The sequence below is a fragment of the Felis catus genome, chromosome A3, assembly GCF_018350175.1.
Source record: "Felis catus isolate Fca126 chromosome A3, F.catus_Fca126_mat1.0, whole genome shotgun sequence".
In the NCBI taxonomy this organism is placed as follows: domain Eukaryota; kingdom Metazoa; phylum Chordata; class Mammalia; order Carnivora; family Felidae; genus Felis; species Felis catus.
The window spans coordinates 74132670-74146956 of record NC_058370.1 but is presented as its reverse complement, the minus strand read 5'-3'; the positions used below and the strand labels follow the sequence as shown (position 1 = coordinate 74146956).

General features: G+C 36.4%; 1 long non-coding RNA gene across 2 annotated transcripts in view; it reads left to right on the top strand.

The window, feature by feature from the left end:
• Nucleotides 1-14287, top strand: part of LOC123384464 — a 72168-nt gene that overhangs the window by 1084 nt on the left and 56797 nt on the right. For both annotated transcript variants that reach the window (XR_006595579.1, XR_006595578.1), the window contains exon 2: nt 6876-7080. This is a non-coding gene — a long non-coding RNA (uncharacterized LOC123384464). The remainder of the gene's footprint in view (nt 1-6875; nt 7081-14287) is intronic.

Sequence of the window (14287 nt, the reverse complement as noted above, 5' to 3'; positions counted from 1 at the left end):
AAAGGGATTATATTATATGTACAGTCATGGAACTTTTTTTCACTATGAGGTCACTTTTCATATAAAAATACAGAACTCCTTTCTTTGCAGCTGCAAAGTATTCTATAAACTACCATTTCATTATTTTTAGCTTGTGTATATATACGCACACAATATCTTAGTGAATGCAGAGATATGATGATTACTCTGCAGTCTTTTTCTTTTTTTCCCCTCCCTGATTGGGTGTACTCTACCATTTTTTCCTTACAAACTGCTGAAATAAATATATTTGTGTCACTAAGAACGGTTGATTTTATTGACTATTCTAAGGAATAAATTCCAGAAGAATTGCTAAATGAAAGTATATATGTCTTGATTTATTTGACTAATCTTCAATTGCTAGATTAAATTACTTCAATTTTTTAAATTCATAAACAGTCTGTAATGAACATCAATTTTTGAACCCAAGTCTCATTATTTCCTTTGAGTAAATTCCCAAATGGAAAATTACTGAACTTCTTTTTAAAATCTTTTTGAAAGGGGCGCCTGGGTGGCTCAGTCGGTTAAGCATCCGACTTTGGCCCAGGTCACGATCTCACTGTTTGTGAGTTCGAGCGCCACATCGGGCTCTGTGCCAACAGCTCAGAGCCTGGAGCCTGCTTCGGATTCTGTGTCTCCCTCTCTCTCTGTCCCTCCCCTGCTCATGCACTCTCGCTCTCTCTCTCAAAAATAAATAAACATTTAAAAAAAATGTTTTTAATCTTTTTGAAAAATGTCTTTGCCAATCTACTAGGTTAAAAACAAAACATAATTTTAATTTCCATTTTTAAATTTGAAATTGAGCATTGTTTGACATTGATTAGCCTTTGCATTTGTTCCTGGGTTATCTTTCCATATCCTTTGACCATTTCTTATTGGGATTTCTTTTTTATCTATTACTGATCTATAAGAGCTTTTTATACCCTTGACACATGTTGCAATGACATGTTTGTCATTTGTCTTTTCATTTAATTCATTGTGCGTTTTGCTGTATAGAAGTTTTGTATTTTCCTTGTAGACTTTAAATGGGAGGTTATAAGTTAATTATTTTCCTAAGTGGATAGCCATGTTCCAAACACCACTTGCTGGAAATGGGTGTGATAGAGTGTTGTTTTTTTAACTACTGAGTAGAGGAAAAAGGAAAGGAGGATATCATCATTCTTAGGCTAAACCATTGTGACACCAGACAAGGATTTCTGTGGTGTTTATTATTCTCTTTTTCTGTTTTCTAAACCAGCTTAAAATAGAAATCCCACTTTTGTTCTGCCAATTCTCTCTTTTCATAAAGAAGCTGCTTGTATGGTTTCTAATGAGCCTAGAGGCCACAGAGTGCTATTCAACTGCACTTGGCATTACTTAGCATTAGAGTCTTCATCTTCAGTCTCTTCCCAGTGCTCTCCCATTTCACTAGAAGCAGACAATAACTGGGATGCACAAGCTCTCCTTTCGTTTATTTTCTTAGCATTACTTCTGAAGGTGGGTGGGCTGGATTTCTTCAGGCCTTGAATTTCTCTCATTTATTTCAAAACATTTTATTATTTCAACTTTTACTTCATAACGTAAGGCTTTTCATTTCATTCACTAGTTGGGATTCTTAAAGCCAGTATGCTTATACAGTTTAACAAAATATGTTCAATATGTTCATCGTGAAATAACACAAACTCAAAAGAACAGTGCACATACTCAGGGCAACCCATGTGGATGCACTGGAGCATGAATTAGAAGATGATGTGGTGGGGCGGGGGGGTGGCGGAGGGAAGGTGGGGAGCCTGGGTGTCTCAGTTAAGCCTCCAACTCTTTTTTTTTTTTTAATTTTTTTTCAACATTTATTTATTTTTGGGACAGAGAGAGACAGAGCATGAACGGGGGAGGGGCAGAGAGAGAGGGAGACACAGAATCGGAAACAGGCTTCAGGCTCTGAGCCATCAGCCCAGAGCCTGACGCGGGGCTCGAACTCATGGACCGCGAGATCATGACCTGGCTGAAGTCGGACGCTTAACCGACTGCGCCACCCAGGCGCCCCAAGCCTCCAACTCTTGATTTCGGCTCAGGCCATGATTTCACGATTTGTGAGTTTTTGCCCCGCATTGGGCTCTGCATTGACAGTGCAGAGCCTGCTTGGGATTCTCTCTCTCCCTATTGCTCTGCCCCTCCCCTGCTCACTCACTCTCTAAATAAACAAGCAAATAAATAAACACTTTTAAAAAAGAAGAAAACAATGTGGATATTTGTTGTGTGTTGTGCATTTTACCATAGGTCACTGTGTTCAGTCAGGTTGTTTTTCATGCTTCATAGTAGTGCAAAGCATAGTCATCTCTTGAAAAATCACAACTTTTTATTTTGGCAGTTTTATTACTTTTTATCTACTACATATGAACAGATTTTCATACTGAAGACATGTGTTGTAGGAAAAGAGACCAAAATAGATAACACATACACACATAAATATATATGTACACTCCTCACACACACACAGACATATGTATACAACCTCCCCCACAATAAACATACACATATATACATACATCTACAGTACTTGTGCCTGAGGGGTGATAGGGGTTTAATTGTGGAACACATATAAAAAGCACTTGGGGGACGCCTGGGTGGCTCAGTTGGTTGAGTGTCCAACTCTTGATTTTGGCTCAAGTCACGATCCCAGAGTTGGGATCAAGCCCTGCATTGTGTTCCGTGCTGAGTGTGGAGCCTGCTTGGGATTCTATCTCCTTCTCCCTCTGCACCTCTCCCCTGCTGGTGCTCTCTCCCTTTCTCTAAAAAATAACAATAAAAAGCCCTTGGGACCTTGGGATGCTTGGTAGTTAGTAAATTCTCTGTACATATTAGCTATTCTCGTTATGTATAGTCTTTTTCTTTTTTTAACCACTTGCAACGGGGGTGGGGGGCGGGTGAGAAACAATTCTCTTTATTTTGCCTTTCTCCTTTCACTGCCAAGTCATTTGTGTTCTTCGCTACAGTTCTGCTGAAATCTGCTTCTTTCCATCCTCTATGGGAACTGAGCCTCTGCCTTACAAAGTGGTTAAAAAGTACAGTCTTAACATGACTGCGTTCCCCCAGGTTTTTCAGGGACGATGTAACAACTAGTAACATTTGTGTAGTGCTTTGTAGTTTACAAAGGGATTTACATCTATTTGACTCAGTGCAACCTTGAAAGGTAAGTAAAGATGTTACTAAGATTTTCCCCATCTTGTAGGACTGCTAGGATTGCTGCAACAAAGCGCCACAGACTAGGTGGCTTAGATGACAGAATTTTATTTTCTTGCAGTTCTGGAGACTGGAAGTCTGAGATCAAGGTGTCAGCAGGGTTGCTTTCTTCTAAGTCCTCTTGCGTTGTGTCCTAGATGCTGCCTTCTTGTTGTGTCCACATGGTCTTCCCTCTTTACCGTCTGTACCAAACTTTCCTTTTCTTATAAGGGCATCAGTTGAAGGGGAGCCCAAAATATGGCACTTTCAGGATACTGATTATTTTGAGCTAAAGGCAAGTGAGAACTCTCTGCTCTCTCACCATCTGCAAAGCAGGGCATAAGTTTGCCCTGAGAAAGGTACTCTCCCCATACCAGTAAGAGGAGAGGTGAGGAGAGGATTCTTGTCGCTAGAGATGAGGAGTCAACTCTGAGATGACTTTGCACAAACAGACTTTACTAAAATAACCCTTGTCTTACATTAAGAAATCTTCATCCCCCGCACATATTTCCCAGTCACTTTTGCACAAGTAATGCACTCTAGAAGCCCCAACCCTCTTTCCTTTGTCTAGTCACTTCTCCACAATTTATCACCTTTTGTTAAAAAGGTATATAAGCCTCCAAGTCTGTTGCCTCTTTGGCTTTTTTCACTTCTTTTTTGTGAAGCCACCATGCACATACAATGCACATACTTAAAAGTTAAGTATTGATAAAATTGGATGCCTCCTCTCCTGTTATTTTGTCAATTTAATTTGCTCAGCTACTAAACCAAAGAGGGTAGAGGAAAAGGTTTTTCTTTCCCTCTGTAATCATACTGGATTAGGGCCCCCTGCCAGTGACCTCATTTTAAATTAACCCATTTAAAGGTCCAGTCTCCAAATACAGTCAAATTCTTAGGTAGGGGGTTAGGAGATAGGAATTTGGGAAAGACACAATTCGACCCACGACAAACAGGTGAGAAAACTGATACTTTTGGAGGTCAAATTTCTTGCCCAGAATTGGAGCAAAGTCAGGGCTTACACTTCCCTGTACTTGATACTTAAGCTACAAGGTACCTTCCAACTTTCACATTATAATATATCACAGAAATTTTCCCATACCAATGAAAATATTTCTACATGATTCTTTTTAATGTTATCTAGTGTCTTAGCTTGGGCTATCACAGAACACCAAAGATTAGGTAGCTTATAAACAACAGAAATTTATTTTTCACAGGTCCTGAGGCTGGGAAATCCAAAATCAAAGAGTCAGCAGATTTGGTGTGTTTGGTGAAAGCCCACTTCTTGTTTTATATAGATAACTTGCCTTTGTGATGGGCCCTCACAGGTGGAAAAAAGGGAGCTCTCTTTGGATCCCTTTTATAAGAGAACTAATCCCATTCATGAGGGCTCCACCCTCATGACCTAATCACCTGCCAAAGGTCCCACCTCCTAATACATCACCTTAGGGGTTAGGATATCAACATATGAGTCACAAACAATTCAGTTGATATTTATTGCTTTCCCACTGTGTAAACATAACACAGTTTATTTCAACAATCCCATATTGATCTAGGCTGTTTCTTACACTAAAAAATAATTCCCCAGTGAGCATCCTTGTAACTAAGGCTTTGCACCTAATCTTTATCATTTTGTGAAGATGCATTTCTACAAGAAGAATTGCTAAATCACACAGTATGCAGTTTTTAAAGACATCTATACCTATGAAGGTTTTTTTTAAAGAGAAAGTATTGTGAATTCTGCAATAATCATGGTTAAATGCTAAGTAATTCTTACCCTTTTTATTATTGTTTTACATCCATGAGTCCACACATCCACACACATGCAAAAATATATCTCAGATACATTGGTGATTGCTAATCCAATCAGACTATGACCAGAGAAATGATTGTGAATTCTGGAGGAAGCAGACTCTTTAATCTCACAAATGCATCTCCCACACCAACACAATGCTTGGCAGTAAAAGACCCACAGTGAATATTAGATAAATATGTGAATGATAATCTGCATACATAGTGCCTCGTATTTGCCTAAGAGTAATCCATGTTTTTTTTTTCTGCCCCTGAGAGTAAGAGTATAGGTATGACTACTGGCAGAGCAGGGTTTTGCAGGTTTTTTTTAAAAAATATTAACAAAACATGCTTGCAATGCAGATCAAGTAGTTTTAAGTTATTATTAGCAATAGGCATAAAAGTATCGATGCAATAGAAGTGTCATCTTTACATGTAATTTATCGAACATCTAAAACATCACTAATGAACTACCTAATTGCTACTCCAAATGGTACTATTTCAGCTTTCAAGTAAAGAGAGGGGGAAAAAAGGTCACTGCTTTAATCCTACAAATTGCTTTTATCCTGGCTATAGAAAGACTTTTTAGAAGTTCTAAATTATAGGTTCTTTGCAAAATCTTTTCTTGATTATTTGGTCTATGTAACAGCAAAGGGATGGAGGAAGTTTCCATGGTTTGGCAAATAAATAATTACCCACCATATCTTCAAATTCTCCAATGAATCCTTAGATTTTTATTATATTTGCAGGTGTAGCATCACAGATTTTCATTCTGTTTCCAATGTCATTTGTTTTCTATTCCTTATAATCTATAAAATATTCAGCATCCTGATTTAAAATAGCAAAGAGGGAGTCCTGGATGTCTCAGTTGGTTGAGTGTCCAACTCTTGATCTCAGCTCAGGTCTTGATCTCATGGTCATGAGTTCCAGCCCCACATTGTGTTCTACACTGGGCATGAAGCCTACTTTTAAAAAAGCAGCAAATAAATAACAAAAATACAAGGACTTTTTTTCAAATCATGGCTAAAAACATTCATTTGGTATAAAATGGCATAGATTCAAATCCTTTCTTTATTTATTGAGTGCATACTATGTACCAACCCCTGTGCTCGACACTGAGAATAAAGAACTATGGATGTGGTACATTCTAAATTCCAAGGGCATGATAGTTCGCTTCTTTTCATTTTATCTCTAAATGTTCAGGGTCTTTTTGTGGCTTTTCTTTTTATTTCACCTCCCTTTCTTTATTCATTATGGCTTTTTTTTTTCACTGTTTCATTTGTATGTGTGTAGATAATTTTCCTATGTGTTTTTCCTTCTTCTCTTTCCTTCTACCTTTTATTACCTACTAAGCTGACCCTTGCATTTGTCTTCCATGTGTTTTCTCATCTATTTTTCTGTTTTGGGTTCTTCTAACTTTTACTGGCTTGGCGGAGGATGACTAATTCCATAGAACATGTTTTTATGTGACTTATATCTGTTTTTCATTGTCTTAAAAGCAGCTGCAGCCTAGGTGAATGGCTTCTAAATTTTTTTGACCAGATAGTACGTCAGTAAAAAATGTCTAAATATGCCCCCTTAATATATAAATATATATTTACTAATGAACTACATACAAATACATATACATATATGAGTATGAACAATATAATATATAATTTAAAAAACAAAACTTGAAAAAAATTGAAATAAACAAAGGGTGAGATAAAAATATATAGGATGAATTCTAATACTTTCTCCTGGGTGCCAGTGGACCATCTTGTGCACTCACTGTGGAAACCTCTAATTTGAGTTTATAAACTTGATAGTTTGGTCTTTTCTCACTTTAAGGAGGGCACTGAGCATCCTGTTTACTCTCTATTACTTTTTAGAATATTCTGGGAGGAACAGTAAAGACAATTTTGAGAGTCCTATTTGCAGCCAAAGACGTTGAGATCAAGGCTCTCAAACAAAAAAGAGTAATAAAAGCCTCTTCCATCTTCAGAATAAGTAGAACCATCCTATCTGGGAACCTTGCTGATGTGGGAGGCAGTAGAGAATTGGGCATAATAATGGAACATTCCTGAAGTTTGGCAGGTAAACACTCTTTTACTTATTTAATAATTTGTCTGTTGCTTTTTCTGTTGGAAAAGTAATATATGTGCCCTGAAAAAGGCTCAAACACTGTAGAACTATACAATGAAGAAAGTGAAAGTCTCCTATTTTTCCTACCACCTAAAGGAAACCACTGTAATTGTGTGGTCATTGGTCTCCAGATTAAAAAAAGGGTTTTTTTTTAAATGTTCATTCATTTTTGAGAGAGAGACAGAGACAGAGTGCAAGCGGAGAAGGGTCAGAGAGAGAGGGAGACACAGAATCCAAAGCAGGCTCCAGGCTCTGAGCTGTCAGCACAGAGCCTAACATGGGGATGGAACCCACGAACCACAAGATCATGACCTGAGCCAAAGCCAGACACTTAACCGACTGAGCCACCCAGGCACCCCCAGATTTTTTAAATGCACATTTTAACACATATTGTTATCTTGTTCAACCAAAATGAGACCATTCCCATTTACACAGCATCTTCTACTTCATTTTCCAAGGATATCTTTCAATATTAGTACAATAGATTGTTCCCTTAAGTGGATGCATAGTATTCCATTATATAGATATGCCTCTATTTAATGAGTATCTTGTTTATGCTCATGTCCAATATTTTACTCTTATAAACAGTGCTACAATGAACATTAGTGTACATTATTTCTGCATAAGAATGCCAGAGTAGTTTCATAAAAGAGGAGTGGAATTCCAGGTGTAATGGTATGAAACATTTTTGGAACATTAAAATTTTCCATCAGTACTACCAAGTTGCCCTGCAAAAGACAGTATCAACTGATACTGTCACCAAAAGATTATGTATTTATTTTTCCACACTAAAAACTGTTAGTGTTTTAGTGTTTTTAATCTGAAAGGTAAAAAGTATTTACTTGTTTTAATTTGCCTAATTTTAAAAAATGTTTCTTTATTATTTTGAGAGAGAAATAGAGCATGAGCAGGGGAAGGGAAGAGAGAGAGGGAGAGAGAGAAATTCCAAGCAGGATCTATGCTGTCAGCACAGAGCTCGACGCGGGGCTCAATCCCATGAACCTTGAGATCACGACTGAGCCAAAATCACGAGCCAGAGGCTCAACCGCAACTGAGCCACCCAGGCACCCCTGCCCGTTTTATTGTTAATGAGATTGAGGATTCTTTTATATATTAACCAGCCATTTATATTTATGAGAGCAGTGGTTCTTTGTTTGGTTTCTAGTTTTAACTTTTTATTGTACAAATTTGCGAATACACACAAAGGGAGCACCATGCTTCAATAGTAATTAACATTCTTAGCAAACTCAGACACCATGTCATTTCACATAGGAATGCTTTTAAATAACACTGGAAGATGTCATTTAGTGCCCTTTGACCCAGGCACTCACCTCTAATTCCGTGGCTAAGCAGAAAATGTGTAAACGAAAGGAGCAGCAAGAGCCAACCCTAGATGTCCTGCAGCAGTGGAAACCAAGTTACTGATTCAGACCACCAGATGGCAGACCACAGGAAAAGGAAAAAGGAGAGGAAGAAATGTCACCTACCAAGACCCAGCTCCAGGATGACCCAGAGATCTTAGAGAACTTGCTTTCCTATTAGTATTGAGGAGGTCAGGGGTCAGGGAAGATTACTCAGAGGCATTGTTTTAAACTATAGTAATGTACTTAATTATCTGATAGTAACATGGTTTATTATGTGATGCATTTTATTATCAGATAAAACATCTTTTGTTTTCTTTTTTTCTCTGTAAATGTTATTCTCATTCTTAAGGCCTCCAAGAATAATGTCATAATTGGAATTGCATCAAACCTATAAGTTAATTTGGAAAAAAATCAAGATCTTTATGATACTTATTTTTCTCATGAAAGAATGTGTTTTTGTCACTATTGAGGTCTCCATTTATATATCTTAGTAAGGATTGCAGTTTTCTTTATAAAGATCATGCATATCACTCATTCAGAATTTTACTTGGGGAGATATTTTATATATATTCTAACTGGATTTTGGTGATTTTACAGAAATATACTGATTTTTGCAGATTAAATGTTTAATTTCTGTATTCTTTTATTAAAAATAGCTATGAGTTAGTTCTTCCTAATTTTCTTGCTATACAATTATGTAACCTGAAAAATATCATAAAATTCTTGTATTTTCCTTCCCACCATTTATTTCTGTTATTTCTATTTCATGCTTCATTATATTGGCTGAAAATGACATAAAAATATAAAAAATTTAATAGTAATGATAATATAGCTTTACTATGTGTAATTGAGTTTTTATTCGGAATAGATACTTGTGTTTATTTTAATTTTATACAATAATGTATTTTTATTAAGAGTATGAATGAGTGTTGGAGTGCCTGATTTCGGCTCAAGTTATTATCTCACGTTTGTGAGATTGAGCCCGCATTGGGCTCCACACTGGGTGTGAAGCCTACTTAAGATCCTCTCTCCCTCTTCCTCTGCCCTTTCTCCCACTCATCCTTTTTCTCTCTCAAAAATAGAATTAATAATAATAATAATAATAATAAAAGACTATAAATGGGTGTTGATTTCATCCAGTGGCTTTTCAGCATCTACTGAGAGGATCATATGATTTCTTTTATTGAATCAATTTATGTAGTTATTAATGTTTCCTTATATTGTCAGTTTTTTATGTCTAATATTCATAAGTAGGTTTTGTCTGTAAATGTTTGGTGTGTCATACCTTTATTGGATTGTAGTGTTAGAGCTATATTTAGCTCATAAAAGAATGGGATAACATCCAATCATTTTCGGTGTTTTATGTTACAGAATAAATATATAATGATTTTTATCTGTTTTATTATTACTATTATGGAAACAAAGCTATTTTTAAATTTTAAAAATGAAAATAAAGAAATGCTTATATTACAGTAGAGACACTTTTACAACTCAGAACCTTAAAGAGCTATAATAAAGGTTATTTTCCCCACCCCAGCATGTTAAGGAAATGCCTGCCAAACCCATTATAAAAGATTATCTCTGTCTGAGTGTGCTATGGGTTATACTATTACATAAAGCAGACAAAATCCTTTATTTTTCTCAGCTGTTCTGCTCAGTCATGGAAAGAATAAAATTATACCTAGTGATTCAGCATCTGAAATGTTATACCAAGTCAAAAGTTGCTGCCTATATAGTTTTCACAAGAAGCTATTGCATTTCTTAGGTTCTGGTAGGTAATAATAATATTCCAAGGAAGTCTTTCTTGGTTGAGGGTGGAAAGCAATAAAGAATTTGACTCAAATTTTATCTGGTTGTATAACCTGTCTCTGTAAGTAAGTCATGGCTTGGATAATAAAAAAGTAGTTGTGGTAAACTTCCAGATGAGTAATATTGATAAAGCTTCATTACGACTCTTCTCATCATGGATCACAACATTGTTTGACAGAACTTTCTGGCATGATGGAAGTGTTCTATTTCTGTGTGTGCAATGTAGCTATGTGTCCACTGTGGCTCTGAGGACTTGAAATGTGGCCAGTGCTGATGAGAAACTGAATTTGAATTTTTATTTTTATGTAATTGTAATTAATTTAAATTGAAGTAGCCGCATGTGGCTAGTGGCTACCATAATGGACAATGCTGCTTCAAAATATGAAATGTAATCAGTATGGATACACTAAGAACCCAAAATGTTTTCACCACATTTCCTTATTACGCATAAATAAATTTCACTTGCCAATATTTTGACAACTCAAAATCAATATCAGTCTCTGCATTTATGCTTGCATTTTAAAAACTTACTTTAATACTTTTCTCCTGTCTGAGACATCTTTGCCATTCTGAGAAGTATCTGTTTTTCCTTTCACTCGCATTTTGCTATTGTTGCTGTCTTTTGTCTACATGCTTTTAGCTCTGCCATTAGGTGTCTTTGTAATTTCACATCCAAACCTTGTGAATTTTTGTTAGTTTCTTTAAATAAAGCGATTTGGTTCAAATACTGACATGAACAAGGATATGACATGTATAATGATGGATAATTATATCAATAAACTGGACATGGGTAAAAAAATAATCAAGAAGAGTTGGCAAAAAAAAAATTTAATGAGAACTTAAGAATAGAATTGGCACTTTAGTATGGAAATTGCAGCCATATCATTGAATTCCTTTTCAAAGATGAAACCGTTTTACTGAATCCATTACCGTAATTACACTTTAAACTTGCTAAAAATGTGCACCGGTATACACCAGTTTTACGGGCAGTCTCCACATCTAGCTCCATTGTTATTAAAATTTTAAGATTTGGTGATTACGTTATTGTAGCAGTACTGCCTTGTGTTACTTTTTGTATTTCTGTAGGAGTAATTTGAACGTATATTTGAAAAGTGTTATGGTTTCAAATGACTTAATAGGATCAAGGGATTATTTCAGTGAATTATCTTTTAATTAACAGATTGCAAAGTACTATTTTTAGAGAGGTTGGAACAACCATTCATTTGAAGCTAAAGCTTCATCATTTAATAAATTAATTCATCATTCAAGTCATAATCTTCAGTAGTTGAGAATAATGGTAGCTGCCTAAATATAAAAAACCAAAAGCTAATTTTAAATGAAATTATCTGTAACTGGAATCCAGATATATTTTTTAATTTGTTTAAATGTTTATTTATTCTTGAGAGAGAGAGAGAGAGAGAGAAAGAGAGAGCATGAGCAGGGGAAAAGCACAGAGAGAGGGAGACACAGAATCTGAAGCAGGCTCTAGGCTCTGAGCTGTTCACACAGAGCCCGACCCAGGGCTCCAACTAACGAATGGTGAGATCATGACCTGAGCCAAAGTTGGACGCTTAAGTGACTGAGCCACCCAGGCACCCTTGGAATCCAGATATTGAAAGCATTGAAATATTGGACTGCATGGTTCCTTAAGGACCCAAGTTTCTATAAAGATGTTGAGACTGATGGTGGAGGCTACCTCTAAGAAAGATGAGAGAGGTAACAAACTCTTCAGGAAGGAGCAGAAATGAGATGCTACACCTCACTCAGAGCAATAACTGAGATTAGACTAACATTTTGATAAAATATAATCTTACTTCCTTGATCCTCACCAACTCACAATTTATGATATAAAATTTAAGTTTGCATTGTTTCTTAGGAAAAATTTCGTTAACGAAATAATAATGTGAACACAGGAAATAATATAAAACATGATACAATTCTTTTTATCTGTTTTTGCATGCTTACTTGATTTTAAAGATGAATGTAGTATAAAATCATTTTTTTATGATGGCTAACAATATTAGCTATTTTTGCCTGCTTCTTCTTTCAGGTAAATTTCAGAATTATATTGGGGCACCTGGATGACTCAGTCAGTTGAGCGCCTGACTCTTGATTTCAGCTCAGGTCATAATCCCAGAGTTATGGGATCGAGCCACATATCGGGCTCCATGCTCAGTTTAAGATTCCCTCTCTCTCCCACTCTGGTCTCTCCCTGCTCATGCACTTGTGCTCTCTCTCTCTCCAAAAAAAATTAGAAAATTTAAAAAGATTTTTTCAGAATTATTTTGTCAATTTCTTCCAGAAATATTTTTATTGGGATTTTGCCTAATAATTTAAAGTATATTATTTAACTGGTAGGAAAAGTGACAGTATTAAAGTATTAGTCTTCTAAAATATAGTAACACTTTTCCTGTACTTAATATCTTTCAGAAAAATCTTCTAGTTTTTTTCATATTAGTGATATAATTTTCATTAAAGTTCATTAATTCATGTCAGCTGCTATTGTAAATCAGGATTCCTTTTTAACTATATATTTTAAACTGAGTATTGTTGGTACATATGAATGTTATTTCAATTTTATATATTTACCTTATTTCAAGCATTTTACCAAACTTCTAAAGTATTCTATATTCCTCTCACCAAAATGGAAGCTTCTTTTGTTGTCTGTTTTCTTTTTTTTAATGTTTATTTATTTATTTTGAGAGAGAGAGAGAGAGCATATAGGGGAGGGGCAAAGAGAGAGGAAGAGAGGGAGAGCCCCAGGCAGGCTCCGCACTGTCAGTGTAGAGACCCACACGGGGCTCAAACTCACAAATCATGAGATCATGACCTGAGCTGAAACCAAGAGTCAGTCACTTAACCGAATGAGGCACTCAGGTGTCCCTGTTGTCTATTTTCTTATCAAAAGTAGCACCTACTCATTTCATACATGTCATGTTTATTAAAGTTTGAGACTTAATTGGGGTTGGGAGCACTGGTCTATCGCATATAGACAGAAGACTCATGCCAGCAGATTTAGGATAACAAAGGCAAATCACACTCCAGAATATCTATAAGTCAATTTAGAAACAGCAATTTCTGGGGGTGCCTGGGTGGTTCAGTCACTTAATCATCCAATTTCGGCTCAGGTTCATGAGTTCAAGCTCGTGGGCTCTATGCTGGCAGCTCAGAGCCTGGAGCCTGCTTTGGATTCTGTGTCTCCCTCTCTCTGTCCCTCCCCCCACTCGTTTTCTCTCTCTCTCTCTCACTCTCTCTCTCTCAAAAATAAATAAACATTAAAAAAAATAGAAACAGCAATTTCTGTTTAGACATTCAAGGATGCATAGGGGAGATTTTGTAGAGAATAAATCACCCTAAGAGTGTTCAAAATTTGTTGCCATAAACTTCTGAAGCTTTTGAAGAGGTTACTGTTATGTCAATGTGTTGGCAATAAAATAGGCATTTAATATTAACTGAATGAATGAAGGACTGAATGAATGAATGTATGTAGCACTTTGTTATGCCCTGAGGATATAGTGATGAGCAAAAATAGATCTTATGGGAAGATGCGGCATTAAATAAAATTAAATAAAGACTCACCCAGATAAATGCATCACCTGGTCTTGAAGTGGAGAATCTGGGGAGTCCAGAAATTGGAGCAGCCACAGGAACCCCCTTCAATGTGACCTTAACCACCACAGAAAAAATCTAACCCTATTAACACTTTTAGGGTTAATCCCTTTAGGGTTTCTCATCCGAAATTCCTGATTTGTGAAACAAAGTCTAGAAATAGACTTTGAGAGGGTCCTACTGGACACATTTGTCAAACAGATGAAAAACTAGGTAGGACAGCCCCTATACCACCACTCCCACTTCAGTTAGACACCTAACCTTTCTATTGCCTGACCAACTTTGTTCTCCACTCCCCATTTGCAAATCATGAAATACTCTCAGTGAATTTTCAGGGAACTACCAGAGCCTGAAACCTCAGTCTGTAGTATCTCTGA